This window comes from Littorina saxatilis, linkage group LG7, assembly GCF_037325665.1.
Source record: "Littorina saxatilis isolate snail1 linkage group LG7, US_GU_Lsax_2.0, whole genome shotgun sequence".
Classification (NCBI taxonomy): domain Eukaryota; kingdom Metazoa; phylum Mollusca; class Gastropoda; order Littorinimorpha; family Littorinidae; genus Littorina; species Littorina saxatilis.
The window spans coordinates 37,077,608-37,092,838 of NC_090251.1; the positions used below are offsets into that span (position 1 = coordinate 37,077,608).

Consider the following 15,231-nt stretch of genomic DNA (forward strand, 5'->3'; position numbering starts at 1 on the left):
TATGTCCTTTGGGACACAGTCACTCACTTTTGATTTATTTTTTTGTTCACGAAATTATGATGCTCTGCATAATATCCTTTGTCTTGCAGAGTTGATGTACTATTGCATAGTATTCTGACTCTAATTGACTTGCAAATTTTTGCTTTGCACCTTGTCATGAACATTTATAAACTACAATGTTTCATATAATGCACTTATGTACATAAACTTATACTGTTTTACTATAATTATGTAAGTATGTAGTAGTAGTTATTATAGTAGATTTAGTCCCTCTTTAGGGCGAGGGCCAGATGCAAAAAAGTATACCAATGCTTATTCTGTTACCCTCGTAAAATAAAGAATTGTCATTGTCATTGTCCCCCTCTCTCTCTCTCTCTCTCTCTCCCTCTCTCTCTCTCTCTCTCTCTCTCTCTCTCTCTCTCTCTTTCTTTTTATCAGTATTGTAATCTGCATGTTATGTTATGCTCCGGCTTTACTTGTAGGCGAACGGTATGTTATATGTCCGTCTGTCGGTTATGTCCTAATGTTGTATATATTTGTCTTGGTTACTTAAAAAAAACAAAAAACAAGAGGCGAAGCCTTCAAGGCTCACGTAAGAAATCGACAAACAACTAAAGATTTTAGGTATAATCTTTAAAAATGATGTCACTGCATCAGACATAAATGAGAATTGGTCGGTAAGAATCGAAAAAATAGAAAGAATAATAAGCATATGGTCTAAAAGAAACCTTAGTATCACAGGCAAATTATGTATTGTAAAAAGTTTCTTGATTTCACAATTTGTATACCCAATGCAAGCTTTAAGTGCTCCAACCACTATCCTACAGAAAGTAAATACAATCTTATTTCGATTTTTATGGAAAAAGAAGTACACAAATACGCGAGCCTTTGAAAAGGTAAAAAGATGTGTAATGTGCAACGTAGGGGAGAATGGAGGTTGTAATATGATAAACATAATAGATATGCAAGCCTCCTTTATGATGACATGGATAACTCAGTTAAAAATAGACACATCTGCCAAATGGAAATTAATACCAACCTACATCTTTAATGAAGTTGGAACAAACCTTTGCTGCCTCAATGCTACTGCCAATCCAAAAACATTTTTAGGACTCGAAAAAGTCAAATCTAAATTCTGGAAATCATGTCTAATTAAATGGCTTGAATTCAGAAATATATACCTGTCCAATACTGAATTCAAATATACCTGTCTCTGGAATAGCAAAGAGATAATGTACAGAAACAGACCTCTGTTCTTCAAGAGATGGACAAATGCATACATAAATTACGTCCAAGATATATGGACAGACGAGGGATTATTACCACTTGCACGTATTGCAGAAAAAATCGGGGACTACCCTGCTCTGCTGTTTGATTATAATGCAATGCGAACCGCGCTCATTGCGCAATCATTGCGAGCTGACAATAACCAAACTCAAGAAGCGACTGTCTCTCTAGAACCTCAATCTCTTAAAAACTGGACTCCCAAAAAATTTAGATCACTACTTACCAAACAAAAAGCAAATACTCCTTGCTCAATACATTTTTGGATGAATAAATATAACTATAAAATAGAAAGAAATAATTGGATGATAGCAAACAACTGCACCAAGGAAGAGCGACTAAGGCTACTTCACTGGAAGATATTGCATAATATCTACCCCACTAATATCTTACTACACAAAATGAAAAAACGTGAAAACAATCGCTGTAGTCTGTGTGGAGATATTGATTTCATTGAACATTTTTTCTTTAAATGCCCAAGAATATCACTTTTTTGGAAGAACGTAGAAAAGCAAATTTATATAAAAACAGGTTCACAGATAAAATTAAAAGAAACTGACGTTTTATTTGGTTTCCAACCGAACAAGCAACAGGACCAAACTATAAGAAATATTAACTTTATTCTGCTTGTTGCAAAAATGTCAATAAGTATATACAAATACGGAGAAGGCTTCGACCCAAATTGTATATTTGAAAGAGAGCTCTCCATTCGGCTTTTTGACTGAGAAACCCAGTACTATCATGCTATCGTAAATGACTCGTTGCAAATGTCAATGTATTAACTAAGGTGAACCAATGATGAAAACAATTATGACGAACAGCAAAATATATCATTAAAAAAAAAAAAAAGAAAAAAAAAAAAAAAAATTCAGGATGAATCAAATTTCTAAGTTAAATAAAACAAATTGGTTGGACAAATTTGGCTCCATGAATGTAAGGTACACAAGGTCGCTCATCAGTACTATCGAAGGGTGTTTTTTTGTTCAGTGTAGAGTTTATACTAGATCAACGAGGCCGAGAAGCGAAATATCAACACGGCGAAAGATGAAAACGTCACACCGGCCCGGGTTCGAACCCGTGACCCTATGATCACAAGTCCAGTGCTCTACCAACTGGCGCTACCCGGCCCCTAATTCGGACAACTTTAGACACACTATAAGTGGAAGAGGGATGCACATGGTCAGACATTACATAAGACATAAGACATCAGATCATGTATTGTCCATACAATTAATACAATGGATGGAAAAATGTGGTTCATCTGCTCTGAACACAACCAAACAACATATGACAACAACCTTACAAAACAAAAATAAGAACAATAAAACATACGAAGTAAGAACACTCAAAGTACTCCAGACAGGCACGTCCGCCACATCCATACTGCACACACACACACACACTCACGCACACTCTCGCGCACATGAGTTGCGCACATTACTTCTTAAACTCAAAGGTGTTTACCCAAGTCATATGTAAAGGAACAAGGGGAACCACCTTGGCAAGTTATTTTGGTAAAGGGAACAACTGTGTCACCGACCCACTGATTCATTATATAGAAATAGTTCATTGATGGAGAGAAATCTTTTATAAAGAAAAAATAATTTAAAAAATTTAGGTGAATGCTCCACGCACTTCTGTTTAAACTCGTTGGTCAACAAAATATTTACTCCGTAACCACACTGCATGATTAAACCGTGTCAATAAGCGGAGATACCTCCTTTCTTCGCGTTTACATAAAAAGCAGCAACTTGTAGAAACCTTTTCAATTCAGCTTACAAATTAATGTTGAGTGCGATTCGCATGGCTGGTTTTAAGCAATAGGCTACGTAGAAGTATGTTTAATTTCAGTTGCCGGCATCTGTATAAATTGCAAGACGGCAGGGGATGGTGTTTGTGTTGGATGAGGGGGTGGTAGCAAATAATATTGTATGCGTATGTGAAGACATCTTTCAGAGAATATAATCTTTTTTGGTAACAAAACATTTGTATTAGGTTTTATTGCGTGTCAGATGCTTTTCATGACATCCCTGGAATAAAATTGTTTTATCGACAAAGAAAAAAAAAAAAAAAAAAAAAAAAAAAAAAAAAAATCGACAAACAGTAACACAAACTCAATCACTTGGTTTAAACAAAGTTTTATTCAGGATTTCTTCGCATGAACAGTTCAAAACACACAACTAGGACACGCACTCAAGCAAATGCTTATATCACGTGACCAGAACAGTACTAAATTACACACATTTTCGTAATGGTGGACATAACAACAATAAACCAGAAGAACAAATTGAAAGAATGGGGATGGGGAGCTAACTAGGAACAAAGGAATCTACAGAAGATAAAAAGAAAAGGGAGGGAGAGGGGGAAGAAAGTACTAACAACCACAAGGAGAGGCTAGGACGAAAGCGCATAGGAAGAGAGCATCAAGTCTAAGACATGCAACATGTAAATTCAGGTAAATGTAACAATTTTTTATGGAAGGCAGTAATTCGTTAACATGTAAAATACGAGACAAACGATAATAATCATTACTTATACGCTGCTTATGTAATCAAATACGATAACACAGGGAGAGGCAGTGTGGAGGTACACATACGCCTGCCCACACACATATACACTATCAATGCGTGAACACATCCATCAAATCAATCGACCAGATTTAACAATAAACGATTGGACAGACTCAAATATCAATATGTTATTACGAACAGAATAATGCTCGCTACCTTTTAATAATATTTCCACGCGTCTGAAATGAACAGGCAACGAATTGATTGTTGTCAGACGAGCATCTGCATACAAAGTGCAGTTTAATAAATAATGTTCGGATGTTTCATTTGGATCACCGCAAGCACACTGTGCGTTATCTTTTAGATGGCGTTTGCACAAGTCTGAATTAAGGTTACTAATATTTAAACGCATTCTGCAGTGTTGAACTTCTGTCTGTCGTTTTCCAAAATAATAATAAGCTGGTACACTATGATCAGGACTTTGTAAATAATGCTTAAACTCGCTTATTGAATTTGTTGTTTTAATCACATCAGGCAAATTATTCCATAAAACTGTGGAGAATGGAATGAAGGATGTTCTGAATATTTCTGTCCTATGTGCTGGTACGAATCTTTCGAATGGTCGTCTTCTGTGGTAGGGATTTAGTGAAGAGACTAGTGGTGGCAAGAGGTTAATTAGATATTGTGGACATTTACCATGAACCATTTTGTGAAATAAGATTAATTTATGTCGTTTTCGGCGTTCCTTTAGACTACAAAAACCACTTTCTTTGTAAATCTTATCATGGCTTGTTCCCCGCACACCGCCAATTATAACACGTAATGCTTCAAGGTGTAATTTTTCAAGTGTGTTTGATAAGGCTTCGGTACAATTGTCCCATAACACATCAGCGTAATCGAAGTGTGGCAGAATAAAAGATTTATACATTATTTCCAAACTATTTCTACATAACTTATACTTGTAATATCTTAAGCAGTTAATCAACAAAGTGGTCTTTTTCACAATATTTCTAATTTGAGCGTCCCATTTACAATCGTTTTGCAAAAAAATGCCAAGATGCTTGTGTTCTGGTATGTCTTCCAGGAGATTTCCATTAAAAAATAGGGGGTCATTTTGGTTTAAATCACGTTTTATATTCAGCAGTTTTGTTTTGGTTTCATTAAATGTAACTTTCCAGCGTGCTGCCCATCTACTAATTTTATCAAGGTCTAAATTAAGAATTTCGGCACGTCGTATCGGGTCTTGTAATGCAAGTGACAAACTAGTATCATCAGCAAACAATTTGATAACAGATTCAATATCATTTACAATATCATTTATATAAATCAAAAATAACAAGGGGCCTAGCACTGAACCCTGAGGAACGCCTGCTTGTAAACCTTTTAGCTCTGACTTGGCACCTTTAACAACAACTGACTGAACACGGTTTGTTAAATAGCTACGAAACCATAACAATAGTCGGCCTCGAACACCAATCGACTCTAGTTTTACCAATAATCCTTTGTGCCAAACTTTATCAAAAGCTTTTGACACATCAAAAAATACCGCCTGTGTTGTTAAGCCGTTGTCGTAGTTTGAACACAAGTCATTATATATGGAGACAAGTTGACAGATCGTCGAGTCGCCGGGTATAAAGCCGGACTGTGTAGGTGTGAGAATGTTGTTGGATTGTAAAAATGTATATAATTGGCTGTGAATACAACGCTCCAAGACTTTGCCAACACAGCTCAACAAGGAAATCGGACGATAATTATTACAAGCATCTGCAGGACCTGTCTTGTAAATAGGCGTAACATTAGCTGTTTTCCACATGTTAGGATAAACTCCTTCCCTCAGACTCCTGTTGAAGATATACGTCAGTGGCTCCGAAATAACATCTGATGCTGCTATGAGAAGTCTGTTGTGAATCAAATCGGGACCAATGGCTTTTCTTTTATCAAGGTTTCTAATTACATCTTTTACCTCATTAACTGACAAAACAATATCACAAAATTCGCGATCTAAAAACGGGACTTGAGGGACTTCGTCGTCTGGGTCTTCGACAGTGGAATTTTTTATAAAGAAATTATTAAAGGCGTTGGCTTTGTCTTGGCTTAATTCGTAAACTTTGCCGTTGTCACAGATAGGTGGAATTTCATCTTCACATAAACCTTTCTTCTTCATAAATGACTTCACCAATTTCCACCAGTCTTTGCTGCCAAACTGCGTTGGATCAGAAACTTTAACATCTAATTCGGAATAGAATTCAATAATACGTTCTCTTTTCCTTGTTGTAATAAGGTTTCGTGCCTGGCGATAGTTCAACCAGTCTTCCGGCTGCTTGCTTGTTTTGGCTTTCAAGTGAATCTGGTCACGTTGGTCAATTAACGTTAGGATTTCAGGTGTTATCCAGGGTGCGTCTTTAGGGCGTATCGTAACTTCTTTTACTGGCATAAACTGTTTTGCTATATCCATAAACATTGCAGAAAAAATATTAACACTTTCATCAAACACCTCCTTCATCAAAATTTCTTGCCAGTTAACCTGAGAAAGTGCTGCACAAAAACCATCAACATTAAGTTTATTATAATTAAAAATTGTTCTTTTATAGGAAATAGTTTTGTTCACACTTCTATCTAAAACAGCTTGTGGTACACTGTGGTCGCTACAAATAGGTGGCAAAACATTCACAGATTTAACCAACTGAGGAGTCTGGGTAATTACGAGGTCGATACATGTACTTGTGGTGGCTGTTACACGTGTCGGCGTATTCACAAGTTGACAGAGCTGGTGCGCATGTAAAATATTCAAAAAGTTCCGCGATGGAGAGTTCAGGATGTCGACGTTGAAATCGCCTAAAATCACAAATCTCAAGAACTGGTTATTCACTCGCCTTAAGCTTTCATCAATTAAATCCCAATAATGAATATTTGCATTGGGTGGGCGATAGAATGAGCCAATCAAAATGCCTTCGTGGCCCAACTTTGTCTCGATCCAGACTGCTTCAAGACCATCAACTTGGAGATCAGGTCGGGGTTTACAGTATAAATAATTCTTAACGTAAATGGCCACGCCTCCATGAGGATCACCTGGACGGTCGAGGCGTACAGGAGGACTAAAATTAGGTATACTTAGAGAGGAATTATCATCTGCATGTGACAACCATGTCTCAGAAAGTGTCAAAATATCATGCTGCTGAACTTCAGGTTGTAACAAATCAATTTTATTCCTTAAGCTTCTAACGTTAATGTGTACCACAGTGACCTCATTTTCATCCGGGCCTGGATTTTTCTCAACATCACCAGCTAAATAAAGTGATGTCCGGGCAAACAGTTTATCTACATAATTATTCTTAATGTCTTTATCATAAATATCTCTGCTAACAAGACGTTCAGTTCCACGTTTCTTAGCACAAAGAGAGTTGGCAAAAAATAAGAAAGTACACAACGATAGCGTGACACGGTTGGAACCTTTACAGAACAACAGGATCAAAAATGGTAGTACAGTAGTTTTACACAAAAATGACAATTTGCGACAAAGAACCACTGCCCTTCCATAAAAGCACCCAACTCTGGCTCTGTACAAACTTAAACTAAGTGACATTTCCTAGCAGAACTGAAAACAGCAGGATAGCCAAGAGAAGGGTGTATGTACATGTCTTTTGGGTGCATCTCGCGCTTCGATGAGAGAGAAAAAGAATGACAGGAGTCGTGGTTGCTAAGGGGAGGTTTGAAACAAACAAAAAGTCGAAACGTATGTACAGAGTTAGCTTTGAAGAGCTGGTTTCTATAAGGAATCGAAAGGGTGGCTCTGTAAGTAAAGTACTTGTCATCGAGTGTATCTGGTTTTTTCCAAGGTAGAGGAAATTAGACATGTGTCGCAACAGACAGGGAAAAACAGCTGAGCTTTACAATATTTCGTAACAGAGAGCCAGCAAGATGCAGCGTTCAGTGGTAATGATACTCTAAGTGCTGTATAAAAAGCAGGGGAATGCATTGTCCGGAGCTGATCATGATTTAGCATGTTAACAGTAGCGACAGGGTATGTCGGGATACATACACACATCCACTCGAGCGCGACCACTCGCGCGCAGGCACAAGCACTACCAGCATATAATATGGTCACCTACGTACTGTGCACTGCGCACTGTCGGTACACACGGTCACACACACAGTTCACATGTCGCCAACAGTCTTGGCTACACAGCCACACAGTACACCGGCGCATGGTCGGTACACACAGCTACACACACAGTTCACATTGTTGCCCACAGTCGTATCCACACAATCACACAGCCGCACACACACACACACACACACACACACACACACACACACAAACACACACGTGCATACACACCGTGCACACACACACACACATGGGATTGTTTACAGCATGCGTAGCATGCGTTCTCGCTATATTTAGTTAGGCTCCGCCCCTTTTTTGCGGTGCATCATGGGAGAGGCCGGATCGGTTGGGACGCGTTTAACAGAGGGGTTTTGCATTCTATAAAGCATAATGCGGGCAATATACAAAGAAGAATGATACATCATGCGGGTCTTTCCAAGAAAAGCTTTTGGACAAGGTCTGCCTCTGAGCTAGCTTGTCCGAGCGTTGGCTGCGAAAAAACAACAAGAAACATCGGCAACAAAAACAAGACAAAGCAGGAAGGCGTTTCACATCAATCATAACAAGATTTTTTCCTTCGCTACTATTACTTGAGTTGAGCAATACCGAGTCAATACCTTGCTTTACGTGTTGTACTGTGTGACACGGCAGCAGTGTCAAGTCCGGTACTATGATGTGGCAGACAGTGCGGGGCAAGAATACACGCGTTCTGCACGGTTTTCACATTTTCACATTCCATTTAACACAAGGGGAATACCCCACAGGCACATGATAAATGAGATAATCACCAAAAAGTGTCCATTTCACATTCGCGCTCTGGGGCAAGTTTCTGGTTAGTCACTCATGAGTCTAGGTTCAATTTAACACAAGGGGAATCTCCAACAAGCACAGAGTCACTATGTTTATTTCTGTTTGAGTTTTTCTGGCTTGCAATATGAATTAATCCCCAATAATAGTGTTCATTTCAAGTCTGCTATTTTATGCACAGTTTCTGTTGAGTCTCTATAATATAAAGAGTTCAATCTAAACAGAATGTCGTCTTTTTCACGCTGTAGGAGCCGGCGAGAGTTGGTCCCTGTGTAAATGTACGCACCTACACCGACACTGACACACACCCACACACGCACACCGACACTCACACGCACACAACACTGCACACACACGCACACACACACACGCACACACACACACAGACAGACACTGGGCATACACGTGCGTATTTGCCGGTAAGACTGTATTCGCATGCTTCTTGTGGCAGACTGATGATCAGGATCAGGACTTATTGGCACTTTATCTGCACTGTACCTCGAGGAGTTCAATCTCTCGCACTGTGGTGATTTTTGTAATGGTATCAGAAAGGCGTTTGACAAAGATGATACCGTCTCGGGTCCACGTGTCTGTGATCTTCTTGTTCCGTTTGAGAGTGCGCGCTCTTGCGGCAACACTTGCGCGGGATTTCGTTAGATCCTCGTTTATGAAGATCTTTGCAGAAGTTCTGGAAGCGCTGCCACGTCAATCACTTCGTCACACATACACACACACACACACACACACACAGTAAGCGGCATAGGTGACACTGTGCAAGAAAGCGAGACACTAGATCTAGATCTGAATGGCCGATTTCGAAGAAAAAACTAGTCTCGGCCCGCTCGGCAAAATAACAATGACCGAGACTTTCAGTAATTCCTTCGCGTGACGTCTAACCCTCTTACGTCATAATGTGACGTCTTCAAATGTTGTGACGTCTTCAAATGTTAAAGTTTCTACCACATACATACATACATACATACATACATACGCACGCACGCACGCACGCACAGACAGACAAAAGTTAGCATCGCATAGGCTACACTTACGTGAGCCAAAAAGTAAACCAGAATGTTTTGCCTTATATGAAAGGACAATGACACTCACGATTTGAGAAGATGTTTGCTTCATGTCTTAGTACAAGACCAGAGTGCACAGATAACACAACAACAACACACAATTCTCTGTACTGAATATACATAGGTACTAAATGGTTTTTGGCTCACGAAGTGTAGCCTATGCGATGCTAACTTTTGTCTGTCTGTGCGTGCGTGCGTGCGTGCGTGCGTGCGTATGTATGTATGTATGTATGTATGTATGTATGTCTGTGGTAGAAACTTTAACATTTGAAGACGTCATATTACATTGACGTCACATTATGACGTACGAGGGTTAGACGTCACGCGATGGAATTACTGAAAGTCTCGGTGATTGTTATTTTGAGCGGGCCGAGACTATTTGGCAGTCCTGTCCAAGTAAGTAGGCTGCATGCAGACAGACAGATCTAGATCTAGTGTCTCGCTTTCTTGCACAGTTTCACCTATGCTCTTTCTGTGTGTGTGTGTGTGTGTGTCTGTGTGTCTGTGTGTCTGTGCGTGTGTGTGTGTGTGTGGTGTGTGTGTGTGTGTGTGTGTGTGTGTGTGTGTGTGTACTGTGTGTGTGTGTGTGACGGAGTGATTGAGTTTGTGTTACTGTTTGTCGATTTCTTACGTGAGCCTTGAAGGCTTCGCCTCTTGTTTGTCTTCTGTACGCAAACGTTGCAGAATTTTGCTTTTCTAAATTTTGATCGATTATTGTTTGGGTTGATCCTGGGGGTACCCCCATTTGAGTGGCTGTCACGTGACCCTGTGAAAGCGGTCTTCAATCCTAAAAGTGTGTCATGTAGCCAGAAAAAGCGTTTGTTACGCCACAGATCGGTCGAATATAAATGACATTGGTATTTCTATTTCAGCTGTGTTACATAGTGAAGCTATATTTTGTTGGCCAAGGCACTCTCCGTGAAAAAAGATCGACTCTTTTATATCTAAGATTTGCCCGGACGTTTTACACAGTATAAGAACACCCATCGATCACTTGGTCACATTCCAACAATCAACACTCAAAGACAACAAAAGATACACAATAGACTTACAAATGATGGGGCATACAACTTTGACTAATATCTCTGATTTCGCTAACAAAATTGCCGGATCAAAATATTCTTGTGAATATTTTGTTTTGTCTATATAATTAAATGTTCCATAGCAAATAACCAAAGGGAATTAATCACTCTTAATGCATACGACAAGTGTAATAGAGTAAGGGAGAGTTGTACGGAACCTTTCTCCTGGCACCTGAGAGAATAACAAGCATTCATCTTCAAGCGACTTTCATCCTCAATATAATAATAATATTTTAAATGTTCCATAGTTTTAACCTTTCTTGTTTTTTGATTGTTGTTTCAAGTTGTTCTCCATGCTTGTCACAGGAATTTAAGTTACCATAGAAGCACTCCAGATTAAGATAATATTTGAGCTGAGCCAACGAGAAATAACACAGAGGCAATGATGTCTATACAGTTTGACGGGAGCTAAGAAACAAGGGGGAGCAAGCGGTGTAAATATAGGCAAGAACAGTAAGTTAGAGTTTTGCGGAACCAATCTCTGGTACATGAGAGAATAAAAAGAAATTAAAGGAACCACTAAAACGTTCATCCTATACAACATGACGTTAAACACTACCGCGGTTTCTGTGGAATTGGCCAGTGCTCAAGGTTGGTTTGAATGAATGAAGATTTTAGCTGGTAACTGTATTGTTTATTCTGAACATTACCTTCTTCTGCGTTCGTGGGCTGAAACTCCCACGTACACTCGTGTTTTTGCACGAGTGGAATTTTACGTGTATGACCGTTTTTACGCCGCTTTCGGGGGAAGTATGCTGCGTATTTTTGTGTTTCTATAACCCACCCAACTCTGACATGGATTACAGGATCTTTTCCGTGCGCACTTGGTCTTGTGCTTGCGTGTACACACGAAGGGGGATAAGCCACTAGCAGGTCTGCACATAAGTTGACCTGGGAGATCGGAATAATCTCCACACTTAACCCACCAGGCGGCCGCGGCCGGGATTCGAACCCTCGACCTTCCGATTAAGAGGCCGACGTCTTACCACCCCGCCACAGCGTCCGTCTGAACATTACCGTGTTGGTATATGTGTTTACTTGTATCTGAACATCCACTTTAACTTCAATAGCATTTATGATTGTTGGTGCTTCTGGTGTGTTTTTGTGACCTCTGTGAACCCTAAGTGCTTGGGAATACATGTATCTGTGACTGTTTTTGTATAAAAATTATGCAGTTATATTTGATGCATTATATTATATATCGTCTGTGCTGTTAAGCCACTTTTCCCCTTTGTAAGTTTTGGGGCCAGAACAATTTATGGAAACCAGGGATACGTTTTCTTTCGTGGAAAGTTTGGATAAAATGGGAGGTCCCTGTGAGAATGTTGTTTTTAAGAAGAATATACTACACAAAGCTTTTGTATTTTTGAATTTATTCAACATTCAAAACGTGAAAAGGGAAGAGGGGGAAATGTGTGCAGTCTGTTTTAGCATTGTTGTTTTTCCATGTTTTTTTTCCCCCATCTTCTTTTCTCCATAAAGTGATGGCATTAGTTTCCTGATTACATTTCTCACCTTTTCATGTGTGAAACAAATGAGATGCGAATATGCTGAATAGACATTCAGATAATATGGTGCCCCCCATTTAAAACTACCAGCTGTTAACGAAGTGTTGTTTGTGCAGTGCATTAACAGTTTTGGGAATGAAGGGCTGTGAAAAACTGATTATTAAACTGGTGAATTGTACAGAACAGTGTTTTAAGTCTAATTAAGATGTGCTTGTGATTCTTTTTTGTGACTGGGCTGAAGTGACTAGGACTACATTTTGAACACCCTATTTGCTTTCATTGCAAAACAACTCCAACAGTAATATGTGCAATATCTATCTATTCCATATTTATGAAAATTGAAAACCGTGATAAAATGGCATTCACTTTTTATGGCGAATCAATTTCTTTATAATTGACAATTGCCGCCTTTACACCTTTGCAGTGTTCATTATTACTTTGAATTTCAGTTTATAAGTGTTTACAGGCAGTGTTGTTTTTGAATTAATGGCAAAGCAATCTTTGTATACATGTGTATTTGTGAACATTTATTATAGTTTTCTGAAGTACATGTATTACCCAACCTTATGTAACCTACCGGTGTAGAAAATTAAAAACTGCTTGTGATGTATACTGCAGATAGAAACCCTTTGCAATTAGGCTGTTACTGTTCGAAATAAAGGCATGTAAACTTTGGGGGGAAAAGAAAAAAAAAGAAAAAAAGGAGGGCCTGACAGTGCTGCCTCAACTTTCACAAAAAGCCGGATATGACGTCATCAAAGTCATTTATTGGAAAAAAAAAGAAAAATAGGGTGTGGGGATATCATACCCAGGTACCCTCATGTGAAATTTCATGAAAATCGGTCCAGCAGTTTTCTCTGAATCGCTTTTCTCTGAATCGCTCTACACACACACACACACATACACACACACACACATACACCACCACCCTCGTCTCGATTCCCCGTCTATGTCTCCGGTTACCTTTCCGACTGTATTTCAGAGTACCTAAAAGAAAGCGACCCTTCACCGACAACTCCGGGACACAACTGGCACGGGCTCCGGCCACTGTTACGCCTTTGTAGAACAACAAAATCACTTAACAAGTCGCGAAAGGCGAAATTACTACATTTAGTCAAGCTGTGGAACTCACAGAATGAAACTGAACGCACTGCATTTGTTTCACAATGACCGTAGTCCGCCGCTAGTGCAAAAGGCAGTGAAAGTGACGAGCCTGTTTAGCGCGGTAGCGGTTGCGCTTTACTGTACAGGTCTCTCTTCGTTTGAACTTTCTGAGCGTGTTTTTAATCCAAACATATCATATCTATATGTTTTTGGAATCAGGAACCGACAAGGAATAAGATGAAATTGTTTTTAAAACGATTTCGGAAATTTAATTTTAATCATAATTTTTGTATTTTTAATTTTTAGAGTTTGTTTTTAATCCGAATATAACATATTTAGATGTTTTTGGCATCAGAACATGATGACGAATAAAATAAAAGTAATTTTGGATCGTTTTATAAAAAATTATTTTAATTACAATTTTCAGATTTTTAATGACCAAAGTCATTAATTAATTTTTAAGCCTCGATGCTGAAATGTAATACTGAAGTCCGACCTTTGTCGAAAATTGCTTGGCCAAACTTTCAATCATTTTGATTGAAAATTGAATGTGTGACAGTGCCGCCTCAACTTTTACAAAAAGCCGGATATGACGTCATAAAAGACATTTATCGAAAAAATGAAAAACACATCTGGGGATATCATACCCAGGAACTCTCATGTAAAATTTCATAAAGATCGGTCCAGTAGCTTACTCTGAATCGCTCTACACACACACACGCACAGACAGACAGACACACACACACACACACACACACACATACACCACGACCCTCGTCTCGATTCCCCCTCTATGTTAAAACATTTAGTCAAAACTTGACTAAATGTAACTACTACTAAACCCCCCGCGGGTTAGGGGGAAGAATTTACCCGATGCTCCCCAGCATGTCGTAAGAGGCGACTAACGGATTCTGTTTCTCCTTTTACCCTTGTTAAGTGTTTCTTGTATAGAATATAGTCAAGTTTTGTAAAGATTTTAGTCAAGCAGTATGTAAGAAATGTTAAGTCCTTTGTACTGGAAACTTGCATTCTCCCAGTAAGGTAATATATTGTACTACGTTGCAAGCCCCTGGAGCAAATTTTTGATTAGTGCTTTTGTGAACAAGAAACAATTGACAAGTGGCTCTATCCCATCTTCCCCCTTTCCCCGTCGCGATATAACCTTGAATGGCTGAAAACGACGTTAAACATCAAATAAAGAAAGAACTACTACTAAAAAAAAATGAAAATCCCACTGACCTACCTGACGGCAGCGGAAAGTCGTGTGTGTGTGGAAGCCTGTGTGTGTTCGTGTGTCTCTTTTTTATAGCCAGCGCTTGATGTCGCCAGGCGTGGTCTAATGAGATGTAAGCATTTTTCCACAGGGATGAACATTTTCAGGGAGTTTGTCTGCCTGTCTGTCTGTCTGCCTGCTAGTTGGTTAGGTTGGTTGTCTTGTCTTAAAAAACAAAATATATATATGCATTCTTGTTTTGTTAAAGCTACCCTCCGCCTCCCGTAAACAATCTGTTTCTGATCACCGAGGTCCCCACATTTTTACATACAGTACAAACATATACTGCTCAAAAGAATTTAAGGGCCACTCTTAATTTGTGCGTTTATTCTTCAAACGTTCAGAGTTTAATGAAACCTAAACACAGGCTTCAATTTACTAAACACGATTTGTTGCTTCAGACATTTCTTTACCTTTTTTTTTAATGGTTTGAAGTTCCCAGGCAGAATTGAAAGCGTACACTTCAGTCAAAAGAA

General features: G+C 39.1%; 1 protein-coding gene and 1 long non-coding RNA gene across 3 annotated transcripts in view; both read right to left on the reverse strand.

The window, feature by feature from the left end:
* The window catches only part of LOC138971386 (uncharacterized), a 124,775-nt gene extending 113,184 nt beyond the window's left edge, over positions 1 to 11,591 (reverse strand). The window contains exon 1 of the long non-coding RNA XR_011457235.1: positions 11,521 to 11,591. This is a non-coding gene — a long non-coding RNA (uncharacterized lncRNA). The remainder of the gene's footprint in view (positions 1 to 11,520) is intronic.
* Positions 1 to 14,777, reverse strand: part of LOC138971366 (adenosine deaminase AGSA-like) — a 30,807-nt gene extending 16,030 nt beyond the window's left edge. The window contains exon 1 of one of the 2 annotated variants that reach the window (XM_070344094.1): positions 14,726 to 14,777. The gene's annotated coding sequence lies outside the window, so the exon portion shown is untranslated. Of the gene's footprint in view, positions 1 to 2,616; positions 2,726 to 14,725 lie in introns of those variants that run through there. The other variant, XM_070344093.1, reaches the window with a different exon arrangement.
* Positions 14,778 to 15,231: the final 454 nt, after the last annotated feature.